Source organism: Acomys russatus, chromosome 8 (assembly GCF_903995435.1).
Source record: "Acomys russatus chromosome 8, mAcoRus1.1, whole genome shotgun sequence".
Lineage (NCBI taxonomy): Eukaryota > Metazoa > Chordata > Mammalia > Rodentia > Muridae > Acomys > Acomys russatus.
The window spans coordinates 6,322,686-6,338,998 of NC_067144.1; positions in this window are offsets into that span (position 1 = coordinate 6,322,686).

Sequence of the window (16,313 nt, forward strand, 5' to 3'; positions counted from 1 at the left end):
TGCGCAGCGAGTGTACTTGGCTTTGAAGCATTGGCTTGACAGGCATTTTCTATTCGCTATCTCCGAGCCGCCCAGCTTGGCTGGGTTTTGCTTAAGTGGCATAATTCTCCTGCAGTGGAGACAGCTCATTCATTAGTCATCCCAGAAGCCAGATACAGAACACTCTTCCGTGAGCCAACTTCGCCAACCAGCTCCACAGCCTTTGGTCTGCCTGCCTATGGGTGCGGCAGTGAGACTGCAGGAGCCCGGCCCAGGTCAGTCAGTCAGTCACCTGTCTCGGGTTTTCAGGGGACAGCCCACATTGCAGCCTTGCCTTCCTTCCTTCCTTCCTGAATAGGAAGTGCTTGTCTCCTCCCACTAGTAGAGGCTCCTCTGGCCCATGGGGATTGGGGTGGGGGGGCAGAGAGGGGGTGGGGGGGCACTTTCCCTCCCACCTCACCCCTGAGTCATTGTCACACAATGCACAGCTTCAATGGAGACACTGCTTTGGTTTGCTTCTGTTTTTCTAGCTGGAAATAAGGTGTCCCGTCTCAAAGGAAACAGTGAACTGTGTTCCTGTTCCTCCTGCTGGTGCCTCTCACCAATCCAGCCATGTCTTGATGTTAGGACATACAATGCCTGTACCGAGAGGCCTGATGCCCCTCATTTTGCAGGTATTGTAGGTAGGAGAAGCGGGTCAGTCAAAGGTTACCCAGTCCCGGGTTCAAGCCGTTGACTCCCCAAATGCAGCTCTGGCCTCTGTCAGAACCTTTCCCTAGTCAAGCAAAAGGAAGTGTACCACCATATTCCAGGCTCCCAGGGTGGGGTGTGTGTGAAGGGGAGGTAGGGCAGGGGTGGGGGGTGGGGCGGCACAAACCAGGAGGCTTGCTGTCCTGAGAGGGAGAGTAAAGACACTCCGGGAGTGCAAGCTGAGGGAGCTAGTAGGACAGGAGCTCCATCAAACCAGGCGAGAGGCAGGAGGGGATTGCTGTAGCCCTAAGGCCCAGCGTCCTTGAAGCAGCCCTTTAACAGAGCCTGACCCTGTCTGCGCCAGTGTGAGAAGACTCAATGACAGCCACACAGTGAGAAGGGTAGCCAAGGAGTGTGGCAAGGCCCCTGCAGCAGACAGAGCTTACATTGGTGACCACAGCTGCCAGTTAGGGAAAGCCTCTCTGGAAGCCTAACTGTAGTCTCAGAAGGACCCGCATGCCCTCAGGTTGGGAGAGGGCAATGCATTGGGGGGGGGGGGGGCTGCGGTAGGGGGAGGGGAGATGCAAATTAGATGTTCCATACAGCCCAGAAGCTAGAAGGACCTCAGGTCCACTCTTGACTGGTACCTTCCTTGAACCAGCACTTGGCCTCCCTTGGGCTGACTCTCAGCCCACCCTGCAGCATTGTCTCCCACCCTCCCCTTTATTTTTCCACACCGTCTCGAACTATTTGGGTTGTTCTGTTTTATATTTATTTTTATTAAAGGACGTGTATATGACTCTGCGTGTGTACGTATGCCACACACGTGTTCTGGTGCTCACAGAGTCCAGAAGAGGTTGTTGGATTCCCTGGGGCTGGAGATAGGATGGTTCTCAAGCCGCTCGGCCTTTTGAGAGCCAAACCTGGGGCCTCCGGAAGTATAGCCAGGATGCTTAGCTGCTGAGCTGTCTCTCAAACTATTTATATTCCCAAATACACAAAACCCACAAAACCCATCCTACCAACTCTACCATGTGCGTTTCCTCTGCATTTACCTAATTTCCTTCCTTCATTTTCTATAGAAAACTCCTATTTACCCTTCAGAGCCCACTTACATACCGCTGTGTCCAGAAGCCTGCTCCATTTCCTCACACCATTTCTTCTTCTTCTTCTTCTTCTTCTTCTTCTTCTTCTTCTTCTTCTTCTTCTTCTTCTTCTTCTTCTTCTTTTTCTCTAGCCCCGATTACTGGTCTATAGCCCCAGTAAATCATTGATCTAGGATACTGTCAAGGATCCTGCCACAGTCTGTCTCTGGAATCAGGGCCTAATGAAAATCTCAGATTTAAAGTACCAGCACCATTAATAAAGCAAGTGTTGTTGCCTGAACAGCCCTGAACTCGAAAGCACTGTGGAGATGTGCCTCAGCCTGGAAGGAGAGGCCGGAGCTTACTCTTTCTCCCCACTTCCTCAGCAAGTGGTAGCAGCCACCACTGTTACTTCTCAGTGAATCAGCATGGACACAGGTACCCAGGAGGACCCTAGAGCGGGCATCGGGGCCAGCGCTCTGGCACCGGGTTTAGACACGCCCCAGGCTCTGTCCAGGCTTCACTGTCTTGGGCGGCAGATGTGAGACCTTGTTGGCTCTCCCAGCTCCAATCAAAAGCAAACCAGAGACCCAGGAGGGAGAGGTGTGTCTGGTCACTCCCAAAATGCACCACTGTCCTCTGTCAGAGCCTTCTTTTCTTAGTTAGACAACCCAGCATAAAGTACCAGGACCCAGCACCAACCCTGACCCGAACCTCTCCTTAGCTCTCACCGCCCCCCACCCGTGCAATCTTCCTTCTTCCCCACACCACCAGCTAGGAGGAGCCCTGTCCTCTACTGTGTCCGAGGCGGTGTCTAGTGGTCAGGTGGTTGGGGCTGGGAGCTGCCTCCTGCACCAGCGAGCAGTTTGGGAGCTGGGGCGGGTACAGGGTTAGAACCATCCTAGCCAGAATCTAGAACAATGATTCTCAAGCCGTGGGTCGAGACCCCCCCTTGGGGTAGCATATCAGATATTTACATCATGGTTCATAGCAGCAAAATTACAATTATGAAGGAGCAACCGGAAAATGTTATGGCTTGGGCGGGTGGGGGGCGGATCACAATATGAGGAACTGTATTAAAGGGTCACAGCATTAGGAAGGTGGAGAACACTGCTGTAGAGGCTTCTCTGGCCAGCAGGGCGGGGCTAGCCCTCTCATGGGCTCCCCACATAGAGGTGCCCACTAGGCCCGGGCTCTTGTTCCCTTGCCCACTCCTCAGAACAAGTCACCGAGTCCCCAGGAGCGAAGGTCACAGCTGCCGGTAACCTGCTCCTGCTGCCTCTTGCCTGGATCCTATTGTTACCGCTGCTGCCTCTTGCCTGAAAGCCGGACACCCTGTTTCCTCACATCTGACGCCCGCCCCCTTCCTCCCTTCACTGCAGGTCCCTAAGCCTCCAGGGACCTGGGAATGAATAGGCCATGAAAAGAAGGGATCCTGGCAGGCAGGTCCTGACAGGCCTCAGAACTCAGACAGTGAGTCACCTCCTGCTGCCTGCTGGACACAGCAATAATGAGAGTAATAACAGAGCCTTCTGCCATTAACTCCCACCCTGCCTCCCAGGACCGTATCTCTGTCCATCTCACAGTCCTCAGGGCCAGGGAGGGGCCAAAGGCTGAGATTTCCTTGCTCTGTTTTAAGCAGGAGACAAAGGCTAGCAGCATTCCCACTGAAATCTGTGGAGAACAGTGCCACACCTCCTAATGTCACCCTGATGTCAAGGGAGCTGGGGGCAGGGGTCCCAAGCAAAGTTGAAGGGGTTGGGGGAGAAAAGACCCACTTTTCTTGACTTCTCAGAGCTTACCTTAGTGGCCACAGACCCTCAAGGCAGCTGTGACTGTTGTTTCCAAGGGTTTTAAGGTTTGGTCACGGAGGGGGGTACAGATGCAGGACAGGGCAAACTGGGGTGACTGATCTTCTCAGCATTTCTAGGGAAGACCCCCTGCGGTCTGAGATTCCCACGGCAGGGCAGACCCCTCTGGAGTCCAAGATCTAAAGCTCTAGTTTTCTAATCCCCAGGCCTGGCCTTCTCCATAAGCCTTTCCAGCCTAGCTCACTGCTCTCGCCCCATTAGGGCTCTTCCCCGGCTCCCTGAGGCAAGCTTTCATTTTCCTCTTTAGAGCAGCCGTGGAAAAGTCAAGACTCCACACTTTAATTTGGGGGTCTTGGTAATTATCTGGCATCCACCACCCACTCAACTCAACCCACTAGTTATTATAATAACAACAATAATAATTTAGAGACGTGATGGCAGTGATGGCGCTCTTCCCCACCCCGTGGGGACAGCCCCACCCATTCTTTTTATACCCAAATCCTGTGGGACTTGAGGTGGGGGTGGGGCGGGGAGTGGGCCGGGGTAGGTTTCTGGTTAATTCTATCTAGCTTGCCCTACATTCTCCAGGTGAGCCAGCACCAATCCTCCACGCCCCCTTTCTCCTCTTTACCAAATGGGGTGGACATCCTGCAAGATGAAAAGCTGGCAGCTGGAGGAAGATTAGGAGTTCGAAGCCAGCCTCTTACATGGAGAGGTCCTGTCTCTGACAATCAGCCCCACAGGAGGGTTTGCTTTGCTCTTCAAGTCCAATCACGGGACTTTGCCTTTTGCGTAGCCTAGTCGGTTTGAGTTTCTGCCTGACGCATCACAGTGTGCCTGCCATGGGCAAAGCCTCGCAAACGACGGTCCTTTGGGTGAGATGGCTGGCGGGCTGGGACCTGGCTGAATTCAGGGTGCAGCGGGCACCTCCTTCAGCCCTCTGCACCAGCAGCTGTTGCTGCCAAGCCCTGCAGCCAGAGAAAGCAGCTCCGCCGGCTGAGCCCAGTAAATGCTTTTACGAGTCCGTTTACAAATTTGGGTTAATACGTGGAGAAGCCAGGACAGCAGTTACAGCTAAGGAGACGGACAAGTCCCGCGTCTCCCTGGAACAAACACAGGCTGCCCCCCACCCCCTGTAGTCATTCTGCCCAGAGGAGGGAGGAGGAGTCACCAAATGCAATCTTTCCACCCTGACAGCAGGGAGAGTCACTCTGCCTCTCTGGAGTGAGCGGAGCTCCAGCCTGTGATTTTGTCTGTTTGTCTGTTTGCTGCCTCTGGGCTCTTGGTTTTCCAGCTAGAGCTGCTGCGGCTGCTGCTGTTGGAGAGGGCTAAGAGGGAAGACCTTGAACCATCTGTCTTCAGCCATTATGTGTGCCTATTGGATGGAACAAGCACATTTACAATGTGCTGTTCCCACAATGTTCTAACTGCTTCCCAAAGGCTAATTTATTTAATCCTTGTACCATCTCCATAATTATCCCCGCCATGTAGACTAGAAAAAAAACGGAGACCAGAGAGGTGAAGTGACTTGTTCAAGGTCACACAGCTCAAAAAGTAATAAAGCCAGGATTTGGACCCAGGTTGTTATCCCCGAGATCTGTGTGCCTTCCCTGAAATTTTGTTTTAATTTTGTATGTGCGCATGTTTTGAGTGTGTGTGCACATGTGTATATGCGTGTGTGGAGTCCAAATGTTGCCGTCCAGAGTTTTTCTTAATCACTCTCCACCTTATTTTTTTAGATATACAGTTTATTTTGACTCTATTTTTATTGTTGTTTTGCCTGCATGGATGTCTGCGTGAGGGTGTAAAAAGACCTGGAACTGGGGTTACAGACAGGTGTGAGCTGCGAAGTGGGCCCTGGGAAGTGAGTTCTGGTCCTGAAGAACAGCCAGTGCCCTTAACTGCTGAGCCATCTCTCCAGCCCTCTGCCTTATTTATTTTATTTTTATTTATTTATATATATATTTTTGAGATGGAACCTCTCTTGGAAACCAGAATTGACTGATATGGCTATGGCTAATGGCAGCCCAAGGGATCCTCTGTCTTCCTTGTCACTACTATACCTAGCTTTTTTAAAACTAATTTTTCTTTTCTTTCTTTCTTTTTAAAAATTTATTTATTTATTTATTTATTTATTTATTTATTTATTTATTTATTATGTACACAGTGCTCTGCCTGCATGCGTGCCTGTCTGCCAGAAGAGGGCACCACACCTTATTATAGATGGTTGTGAGCCACCATGTGGTTGCTGGGAACTGAACTCAGGACCTCTGGAAGAGCAGCAAGTGCTCTTAACCTCTGAAGCATCTCTCCCGCCCCTAAAACTAATTTTTCAAAATTATTATTAACATATGGGTACTGGAGATCAAACTCAGGACTTCATGCTTGCACAGCAAGCAATTTACCTACTGATCTACCTTTCCCACCCTTTACCTGCAATCAATCAATCTTTCTTTCTTTCTTTTTTGAGACAGAGTTTCTCAGTATAACCTTGGCTGTCCCTGGAACCCACTCTGTAGATCAGGCTGGCCTCGAACTCACAGAGATCCAGACTCTGCCTCCTGAGTGCTAGGATTAAAGAGGCGAACTACCTCCACCCAACTCTTTTTCTGGAATCTTAAAGTTTGGTCTAAAACCAGCTCAGAAATACAGGAGCTTTACTGAGTTTCCAAAGAGCATGCTCATATGTAGAACATTGGGTACTTCTGAGTAGGGAAGACCCAGTTGTAAGGGAGTCCCCTGAATCAGAGTGAGCAAGTGTGCTCTCTGCACCTCACTCCTGCCCCCTTGCCCCCTGTATCCCTGCCCCTCCCCCCCTGCCCACTGCTCTAATGCCTCCTGTGCTGGGGAGCTCATTGCTCCAGCCACTAGCGCCCCTTTCTCTAATCCCACGGGCCTCATTTGTCCTGTAGAGTTGGGCTGCTTTATCTCCAGTACAGGACAGCCCCTCTGGCACTAAAAATAACGTTCCTGTTTCCTTTAAATATTTTCTTTGCTTTTAAATTCAGCTTTAAACTTCCTTAGTTCTCTCGTGCCCTGCATTTGTCAGAATTCTCGAGTCCCTAAAACCTCTGCTTCCACCTTCTCCTGCGCTGTTGGGTCATGTGGATGCCACCATGTCGGGTCCAGCAATGCTGAGCATTTGATTTCCCCTCCTTAGTGGGGACACTCCCCCTGTGCCGAATGTGTGTCACACTCCTGGCACACACCAAGCTTGCGGTCTTTGAGTTCCGTTGTCCGAATACTGAAACCACCCAGCTGTACTGGCAGGGTTTGAGTCTGACAGTGCAAGTTCATCTTCACTGGCAGCAAACTTCATCTTGCTCATTTCAGATCCTGGCTTCAACCTAAACGAAACTTGAAAACTTACCGTCTTGCCCTATCTAAGGATTCTCTACAATTATTATTTTTTTTAATTGTCCCAAATCTTCATTTACTTTATTTTGCTGTGTTGAGAATGGGACCTGGGACCTCATGTGTGGAGCTACACACACCACCCTCTTGGATTACTGTACCATCTGCGTGCACTTGTAGGTTATCAAAAGTTGCTGTTGTTATTGTTTTAAATTTGGCAGATTTTGTGAGGTCGAGTTTGCACAGAAAGATGAGGGAAAGACAGATGAGCTTCCCAGGGAGTTTCCTGCTGGGATCGATAAAAGTGACCAAGGCTAGGCTTTCTAGTATGCGCGTGCCTGGGTAACCAGGTGAAGACCCACATGGCGTCACCTGTGCGTCAGAGCCTGCCATCCATGACGAGGCAGGAAGACAAATACTGATAGTGTTCCGGCTGTTAGAACCCATTGTTTTCTGTGCAGCCTCCGTGACAAGGACCCGGGATGTGGATGAGTTATCAAGACTCCCAGGCCAGGGCAAGGCAGCTGACCATGGAGCCTCGAGCCTTGCAGAAACAAGAAAAAGGCCACTGGGAGTCAAGGCTGCTCGGAGGGGAGCAGCGGAGGAAAGCACCTCCACCTCCACCTCAGTTTGGGGCTGCTGGGAGTTTGGGGACTCAAAAGAACCAGGCTGAGGCTGGGGGTCACTGAGCCTCACAGCTGGTGGCCTTGGTCTATGCCATAGGGTGAGTAAATTTGTTCCAGTTTGGTATGTCTGCTGCAGCAAACGGAATACAGTTTTAGCTAAGATCCATCCAAACTCACCTCCGTTCATGCGCATGCATTCATCCTCCTCTTCACGTGGCCTCTCCCAACCATTCTTTTTTTTCTGCTCCAGGTCACAAGTCCTGATGTTGGATTCAATCACAGGGACTGGGGTGATTTTGATGCCCAGAGAGGAGACATTGTTAGATTTCTAGGATAGTTGTGAAACAGGCTTAGAGCAGGTACCACATCAGGTAAAGATGAAGCAGAAGGCCGGGCGTGGTGGTGCACGCCTTTAATACCAGCACTCAGGAGTCAGAGGCAAGCGGATCAATGTGAGTTCGAGGCCAGCCTGGTCTACAAATGGAGTCCAGGACAGCCAAGCCTACACAGAGAAACCCTGTCTCGGGGCGGGGGAGGGGGGAGGGGGATTCATGGAGCCATGGATCCGTGGGCACTAGCCACCAATCATCAGCTCCCCAGAGCTGTTCTGGGCTCTGCCTGTGGACATGGCCCCAGCCCTAGGACTCCCTAGCTTCACACCCCTAGTCCTGAGGCTGCGTACCACAGACAGTGCCTCATACCTGTCACCACCAAGACCTGCCTCTTCATCTTCCGGACTGAACGTAAGACCTCTTTTCCCACAAAAACCCTGTCGTCATGGTCCGAGACACTCTTGCTACCTGCTGGACTTCAGTGTGCAGGTGGGAAGATCTGGAAGCAAACAGGAGACTGACCTTAAAACACTTACCTGGAGCCAAGTAAGATGGCTTCAGCTGCTAGCCTATGACCCGCACGCCATCCCCAGAGTCTACATACAGGTCTGAAGTTGTCCTCTGACCTCCACATGTGTGCTGTGACACATGGCCCCCCCCAGCTCCCCTCGAAATAATAAAAATAAATACAACTTTAAAGCACTGCATAGAGCTCATTTACGTATTTGCTTAATTCATTGGACCCTTGCTTGACCATCTTTACAAAGATCGTCTTGGTCACTGTTCTATTGCTGTGAAGAGACCATGACCAAGGAAACTCTTATAAAAGAAAGCATTTATACTCTGACTAAATAGATGTTTAGACAATCATAGATATCAATGAGTCATGGTGGCAAGTAAGTGTACCCAGGTATGATGTGTGTCTGCATTCTGTCACTGACCAGCCAATCAAATTTTTTTTGATTGAAAGAATGAGAAAATATTAAGTTAAATGCTAACATTAAGATCATTATATAGTGGCATTCAACATGTTATCTGCTATTACAAATGCTAATGCTTTCTTCCTCTTCCTGCATCCTCTTCCTACATTTTGTGTATTTGGGAGAATATGTAGTTTATATTATTAAAACATAATTTACTCAAAAAAAAAAAAAGAAAGAAAGAAAGAAAGCATTTAATTAGTCCTCGCTTACTGTTTCAGATATCAATCCATTATCACTATGGCAGGGAACACGGCAGCAAGCGTGGTGCTGGAGATGCAGCTGAGAGCTGCATCCTGTTCTATAGGGGGAGAGAGGGGGGCAAAGGAGACAGAGAGCACCAGACACAGAACCCGAGAGACAGACACTGTCTTGGGCTTTTGAAACCTCAAAGCCCACTCCCAGTGACACACCTCCTCCAATAAGGCCACATCTCCCAATCCTTCTAATCCTTTCAAACGGTGTCACTCCCTGGTGGCTAAGCATTTAAATATAAGAGCCCTTGGGTACCATTATTATTCAAACCACCACAGATGTGAAAGCAAACAGGATCAAAGTTCTCAGTTGTCTGTTTCAGAGGAGCACATAGAAATGTTTGCTAAGCCTGGCGTGGTGGCGCACGCCTTTAATCCCAGCACTCGGGAGGCAGAGGCAGGCGAATCGCTGTGAGTTCGAGGCCAGCCTGGTCTACAAAGTGAGTCCAGGATGGCCAAGGCTACACAGAGAAACCCTGTCTCGAAAAAACCAAAAAAAAAAAAGAAAAAAAAAAGAAAAAAGAAAAAAGAAAGAAATGTTCGCTAATGAGAGTTCTACTTTGCAGTTTCCACAGAGGTCGCAGAAGTAGTCTAACCTCTGGCAGGCCTCAGCCAGTAACCTCAATGGCAAAGGCTGTAGCTCCTATTTTAATGATTAGTTTCTATTCTGTTTGTGCATTTGTTTGTTCGTTTGATGCAGGGTCTCATGTAGTCCAGGCTTTATCCCACCAAGTAGTTGAGTGACCTTGAGCTCCTCCTGATGTTGCTGCCTCCACCTTCCAAGTGTGGGCTTATAGACGTGGGCTACTGCACACAGGATGTATTTCCTTTTCTTCAGCACTCTATTATTTGGCATCAGCTGACCCATTCGGGCCTGTGGGCTCACCTTAGTTATTTTTATTCTGCTTTTTTGAGACAGGATCATGCTGTGTTGTTCTGGCTGATGTGAAACTTGCTACCAAGACCAACGTGGTCTCAAACTTGTGGCAATGCTCCTTCCTGCCTTGGCCTCCTGGATGCTCAGATTGCAGAATACTACCAACCGCTTCGTCTTCAGAGTTGAATTGTTTATCTTATAATTTTCTAAACCCCACTAATTTTGGCGATGTGAATGCAAATCCTCAGTTGCTGAGAAAACCCAAGGCGGGTGGGTGTCTGAGATTCTCTGGGGCTAGCTTCTGTGCTGAGCCGCAGGTGGGTGGAGCAGCCACTGCCTTCTCTGTGCTGCCTCAGGAAGCAGTGGCAGAAGGGAAGAAAGTGCTTGGGCCCAGCCCAGCCCGAACCACTCAAAAGGAGGTGTCCTGTCTTCCTGAAATTGAAGGCCCGACACAGAAGAGAACTGTCCAGCTGCCTGCACTTGGGTGGGAAATTCATAACCCCCCAGAAAGCCTCTGGCACCTTCCCATCGTCTTTGGCTCTGTACCCGTCTTTGCTGAGGGTCCCATTTGTCAGAGAAGGGAATTACATCAGGCAGTTTTGAATCAGACAAAACAACAAAATAAGTGGACAGCCTTCTTAGGAAAAAGTATCGTAGAGTTTTTCTTTTGTTTTGTTTTGTTTTGCCACTCCTGACTTATTAGGCAGAGCCCAGTGAATTAGGGGAGGACGGCCAGGATTTCAAAAGATAGAAAAGGAACTAGCTCTTTGCAGACCAGGGGGAGGGGGATGGGCACGGCAGCCCTGGGCCGGGCAGGCCGGGTGATGCTTCCACGCCCCCTGCAGGTGGGAGAGGCGGAAGCACGGCATCCCCAGAGTCTGCCGGGTGAGGGAGCACAAACCGATGCTGTCACAGAATTAGGCAAAATTGGCCTGGACCACAAAATGTCAGGAAAGGCAATGGAGGTAGAACAAGGAAATATTCCAGGACCTGTAAAGAGTAATAACCAGGGGCAGGTAATGATGAACACAAATGGGGCGCTGTCCGTATCCTGTGCTGAGCAAGACCCCTGAGATCTAGCAAGAAGCAAAACACAACCCTTGACCTTGTGGCCCTAATGGTTTCTCAACCTGTGGGTCGCAACCCCAGGGTGTGGCATGCTGGATGTTTACATTGTGACCCACACAGTAGCAAAATTACAGTTATGAGGTAACAACACAAACCATTTTATGGTTGTGGTCATCACAACATGAGGAACTGTATTAAACGGTCGCAGCATTAGGAAGGTGGAAACCTGATGATCTAGGGTAATAACTCCTAGGCATGTTGCCTGCATAGTCTGTTATCTGTCTTGGAGAGGCCTGCTGCTGTCTCCATTCTACAGCTGATAAGACTGAGGCACAAAGACGGTGGAACAGCTTGGTTGAGTCTCCTGCACTGTGTTTGAACTCAGGGTAGTCTTAGGGGCCCCTACTCCTAACGGATATAGCACAAAACCCACCTCCCTCCCTCTGACACAGGATCAGAGCCCGGATCCCATATTCAGAGAAATGACCACAGAGGGGAATCAGGGCACAGCAATGCTCCAGAGCACCGTGTCCCTGTCACCCTCGCCATAGAGCACCCTTCCCAAAGCTGAGGGGTTCTGTCCCCCACTCACCTCGGCATTCTGAGTGTCATCTTCCCTGGGCTGTCGTGGCTAGCTCACTGCTCTCCCTGAAGCTCAGTCTAACCACTGGAAATCAGCGGGTGGAGTGTGACCACTAACACTTTGGAATTGGTAGAGTGCTTGCCTAGGACGCAGCTGCCCTGGCGTTAGCGAATCCATGAGTGCTGGCACACAGGTAAAATCCTAGCACTAGGGGGATAGAGGAAGGAAGATCAAAAGAAAGAGTTCAAGGTCATCTTGCCTATACCATGGGCTCGAGGCCAGCCTGTGTTACAGGAGCCCCTATCAGCACCACAAAAACTCCCATAACTAAAAAGTCAGGCTTGGTGTGGTAGTAGTGACTGTAACCTCAGCATTGATGAAGGTAAGACAGGAAAGGTGAGCTTGAGGTCAGTCTGGGCTGCACAAAAGGACTGTCTTGAAAACCATTTTTTTTTTTTTTTAAAGATTTATTTATTTATGTAATATGTATACAGTGCTCTGTATGTACGCCTGCCTACCAGAAGAGGGCATCAGATCTTATTATAGATGGTTATAAACCACTATGTGGTTGCTGGGAATTGAACTCAGGACCTCTGGGAAAGCAGACAGTGCTCTTAACCTCTGAGTCATCTCTCCAGCCCCCTCCCCTTTTTTAAAAAGGGGTTTCTTGACACCCACAATTTCTTTTTGTTCTAGACTCCGGTGACTACTGGTAAAATCCATTTTATCATGGCCCACTGTGTCTACCAAGTCCATATTCCAGCTATGAGGCGTGGCAGATACTGAGGAAGGCCAACACCCCAAGGAATGGTCTCACAGACCTCAAGCGGGGCTGACTAAATGAGACAGCTGTATTCGGTGACTCAGACCCCTTGAATGCATGCAAGAAGTGCCCTCGGGAATGGTTTCTAAATGGGGGAGCATCTTTAAGGATCAGTGGGGAGCCTGCTGGTCCAGGCAGGGGGCTTTCTTCTCTAAGGTACAGGGAAGTCAGAGGTTCAGGGTAATTCTCATTCAACAACGTTCAGTGCTGTTACTCGGTACACTCAAGGCTAGCCTGGAATATAGGACACAGATACTGCTTTAGAAGGAGGAGACTGAGTAATCGTAGTTTGGGTGTTTGAGGCCATCAGAGGAGGGAGGAAGTGAGCCCCACCTCCCACTGGAACCCCAGACTCAAAGCCAGGAGGGTGGGTAGAGTTCAGAGGGCGCATAGGACTGTGGGTTAGTCTGGCCTGAACAAGGAAAAGGGGGGGGGGTGTGACTGAGCAAGGAGACAAGGTCTTAGCTTTTCACCTGGACCCCGGTTCACCTTGCCAGTGGCTGGCTGACCAGCCAGCCTTTCTAGTGCGACCTTTGTCGACTGAAGGAAGGGTGCAGCATGTCTGGAGCCAGCACAGCCTAGCTGATAAGCCTCTTCCACTCATTAAATTACACAGGAGAAACGGAGGTGGGGACTAGGTTGCATGACCCTCTTTCTCTGCTGGGGAAGCTGCCTTCCTGGGTTTCACTTTTCAAAGGCTGAAATAGATCTGGAGATTTTGTGCATAATTAAAGGAGACTGTCACTTCAAGTCTTTTCACAGCCTTTCGCTTCAGTGCCCTGTGGGGCGAGTGCACAGCTAGTCAGTCACACCTGGCATGAAAAAGGCTAACTTGGAATCTTGGGTCACTTCTAGACATCACAGTCGGAACAAAGAGGGCTAGTTTCTGAGGCCCCTCGCCTGTGCCCCTCCCACCGGTAACTGAGAACCCTTTCGTTGACTTCTGGGTATTAAAAAGTATGGCCGCACAAGGTGACCTGCCACGCCAGTGTTTGCTAGCAGTGCAGGTTATCTCTTCGCTCAGCTTGATGGACGTCATGAAAGTCGGGCCATAAGGAACAAATATTTGTAAGCCTTTCAGTCGGTAGCAGATTAGGCACGGAACTGTGAGCAAGGGCAGAGGAGGACATAGCCATCGCCTCCAAGCCCCGCCCAAGTTCCCATCCTGAGCTCCTGGACTCCGCCTACCTCACTAAGAACGTGCCACTCCGCTTGGAGGCTCAGCCCTGTGATCCTTGCTACTCAGGAGGCTGAGGCAGGAGGCTCACAAGGTTAAGGTCTTCCTGAGCTTCAACCTGGGCCACTTAGTGACACTCTGTCTCAAAGCATAAGACAGAGCTAGGGTGCAGTTTGGCTTTAGAGCATCTGCGCAGCGAGCGAGCGGGAGGGGCTCAGGATATTCCCCCAGTGCGGGGACAAAAGAAAACAAAAACAGTCTGTGAGGCTGGAATACAGAGCAGTTGGTCACATGCTTGCCTAATGCTCTTGAAAGCCTGGGGTCCATTCCCAACACTACATTAAAACCACGGCCTCTCGTGTACCACAGGAGGAACAGACCTTCAAAGTAGTGCTCGGCTCCACAGCAAGCTCGGGACCAGTCCGGGGCCGTGTGAGACCTTGTCTCAAAACAACAAAAGCAAAGTGCTAAAAGTCTCCTCATTTGTAGATTGGCCTGGTTAGGAGGCACTTCCCAACCATCGCCGCCCAAGGCCCGTGTTTGCCGGAAGGAGAGAGCTGTTTTGCCGAAGACCGAGGTTCAAAGAGGCTAAGTGAGTCGCCCGTTTGACTGTGTAGGATGAGACCCTTAAAGCCAAGTCTTCAGATTCCACGATGTGTGTCCTCTCCATAGGCCAGCAGACTGTTCCTTCAACAGGCAGCTCTCCAGATGCCCCCTGCTTTAATGCCCGCTCTTCTGTGCTCGAGTCCTGCCCTCTTAAGAGATGAGACAGGCCAGTCAGTGTCTTACAGAGAGACCAAACGAGTAGGGTGTGTGTGTGTGTGTGTGTGGTGTGTGTGTGTGTTATGAGATGGCCCTTGCATACATACTTGCACAGTAGGAAGGTTATTTTGTGTGGCTTGAAAGTCATTTCTCGGTATCCCCAAGTCTTTCCGCTCATTCACACTCCCTCGGAGAGGTGACTAATGCCAAGGATGTGAGAACCCAGGAGCCTGGGCTCTCTTCTCTGCTGAGGGAAGCTCACCCGAGGTCCCCTGGGGTTCTTCTTTTGTTTTGCAAGAGGTCCCCCTGAGATGCAGAGCCCTCAAGAACACCTCTCTCAAGCTTTATAAACAGGCAGATGACCTGGAAGCCATTTCTGTACCTTTTGAGGGGAGAGAGTGGTTGGGGTCGAGAAGCAGCCTGCGCACGCCCTGGAGGTGAGTGGAGCTCTCGGGAATGGACCGTGCAGCATGAGCAAAGATGGGAAGATGGGAAGAAGAGATGGGAGACTATTGTTTTTAAATTACCAGTATTATCAGTATTATCACTATGCCCGGCTAGCAATCAATCAAGACACCTGTTATATTTTAAAATAGCCTTAGTTAACCTGGGGCAGGGCAGATATCAATCCTCTAAACTACCTCCCATAGTGGGACAGGCATGGGATTCCCTGTCTCAATCCCATGCCATCTGCTTCTAATAACTTCTATCAAGCTACCTCCCATCCATAATCCCAAATACTTGCTAATGTTCTTCATCTGGGCCGAATCTCCATCCACACTGGCCACATGCTTCTCCATATAACCCATGGTGGCCTTCCTCTCTTCCCTTCAGGTCGCTCTCCTTTTTCCTCTTGGTGGTCTTTCTTTTCCCCAGAATATCTCTCTCTCTCTCCAAGACCCATCTATCTCTTTTGCCCTGCCTAGGTGGGATGGCTTTTTATTAAGCAATAGGTGGGTCACAGAGACAGCAAGCAGTAATTAGCATCAAAAGACATCAGCCCATCCCCCAACAGGAGACTGTGGAGATAGCAGGTACCAGACTACAGAATGCTGGGGCCTTGTCAAGAACCCCGGTTCCTTGAGTGTACTTGGGAGCCAGCAAGGTGTGAACAGGGAGCAGCCTGACACTATCTGTGGGCTTTTGGTTTTTCTTTTCTTTTTCTTCTTTTCCCCTGAGACAGGGTTTCTCAGTGTAGCCTTGGCTGTCCTGGATTTACTTTGTAGACCAGGCTGGCCTCGAACTCACAGTGATCCGCCTGCCTCTGCCTCCCGAGTGCTGGGATTAAAGGTATGCACCACCACACCCGGCTTGGTTTTGGTTTTTCTCAACAGGGTTTCTCTGTGTAGCCCTGGCTGTCCTGGAACTCACTCTGGAGACCAGGCTGGCCTAGAACTCACAGAGATCCACCTACCTCTGCCTCCCAGTGTGCGTCATCACTGCATGGCCATTATTTATTCTTTAAAATGTTTTCTGGAGCACGTGTGGAGAATGGATGGGAGGGAGCAGCCAGAAGAGGATAACATAGATAGTAGGAGAGATCCCACCCCCTTCCTCAGCCCCAGCCCCGCCTGATAGTGATCCCTGGGTGTGAGAACATTGTTAGCAGCTAGAGGTGTCCATCAGCCTTACAGGGGGACATGCTGGCATGGTCCGTCTCTCTTAAAAATGCCATGAGGAGCTGGGTGTGGTGGCGCATGCCTTTACTCCCAGCCCTCAGGAGGCAGAGGAGGCAGATCTCTGAGTTCAAGGCCAGTCTGGTCTACAAAGTGAGTCCAAGACAGCCAAGGCTACACAGAGAAACCCTGCCTCGAAAATCCGCCCCCCCGCCCGAAAAAAAGAAAGAAAAAAAGAAAGAACTCTGAGAGAGGAATGGGAGGGTACAAGGAAGGGGATAACCATTGAGATGTAA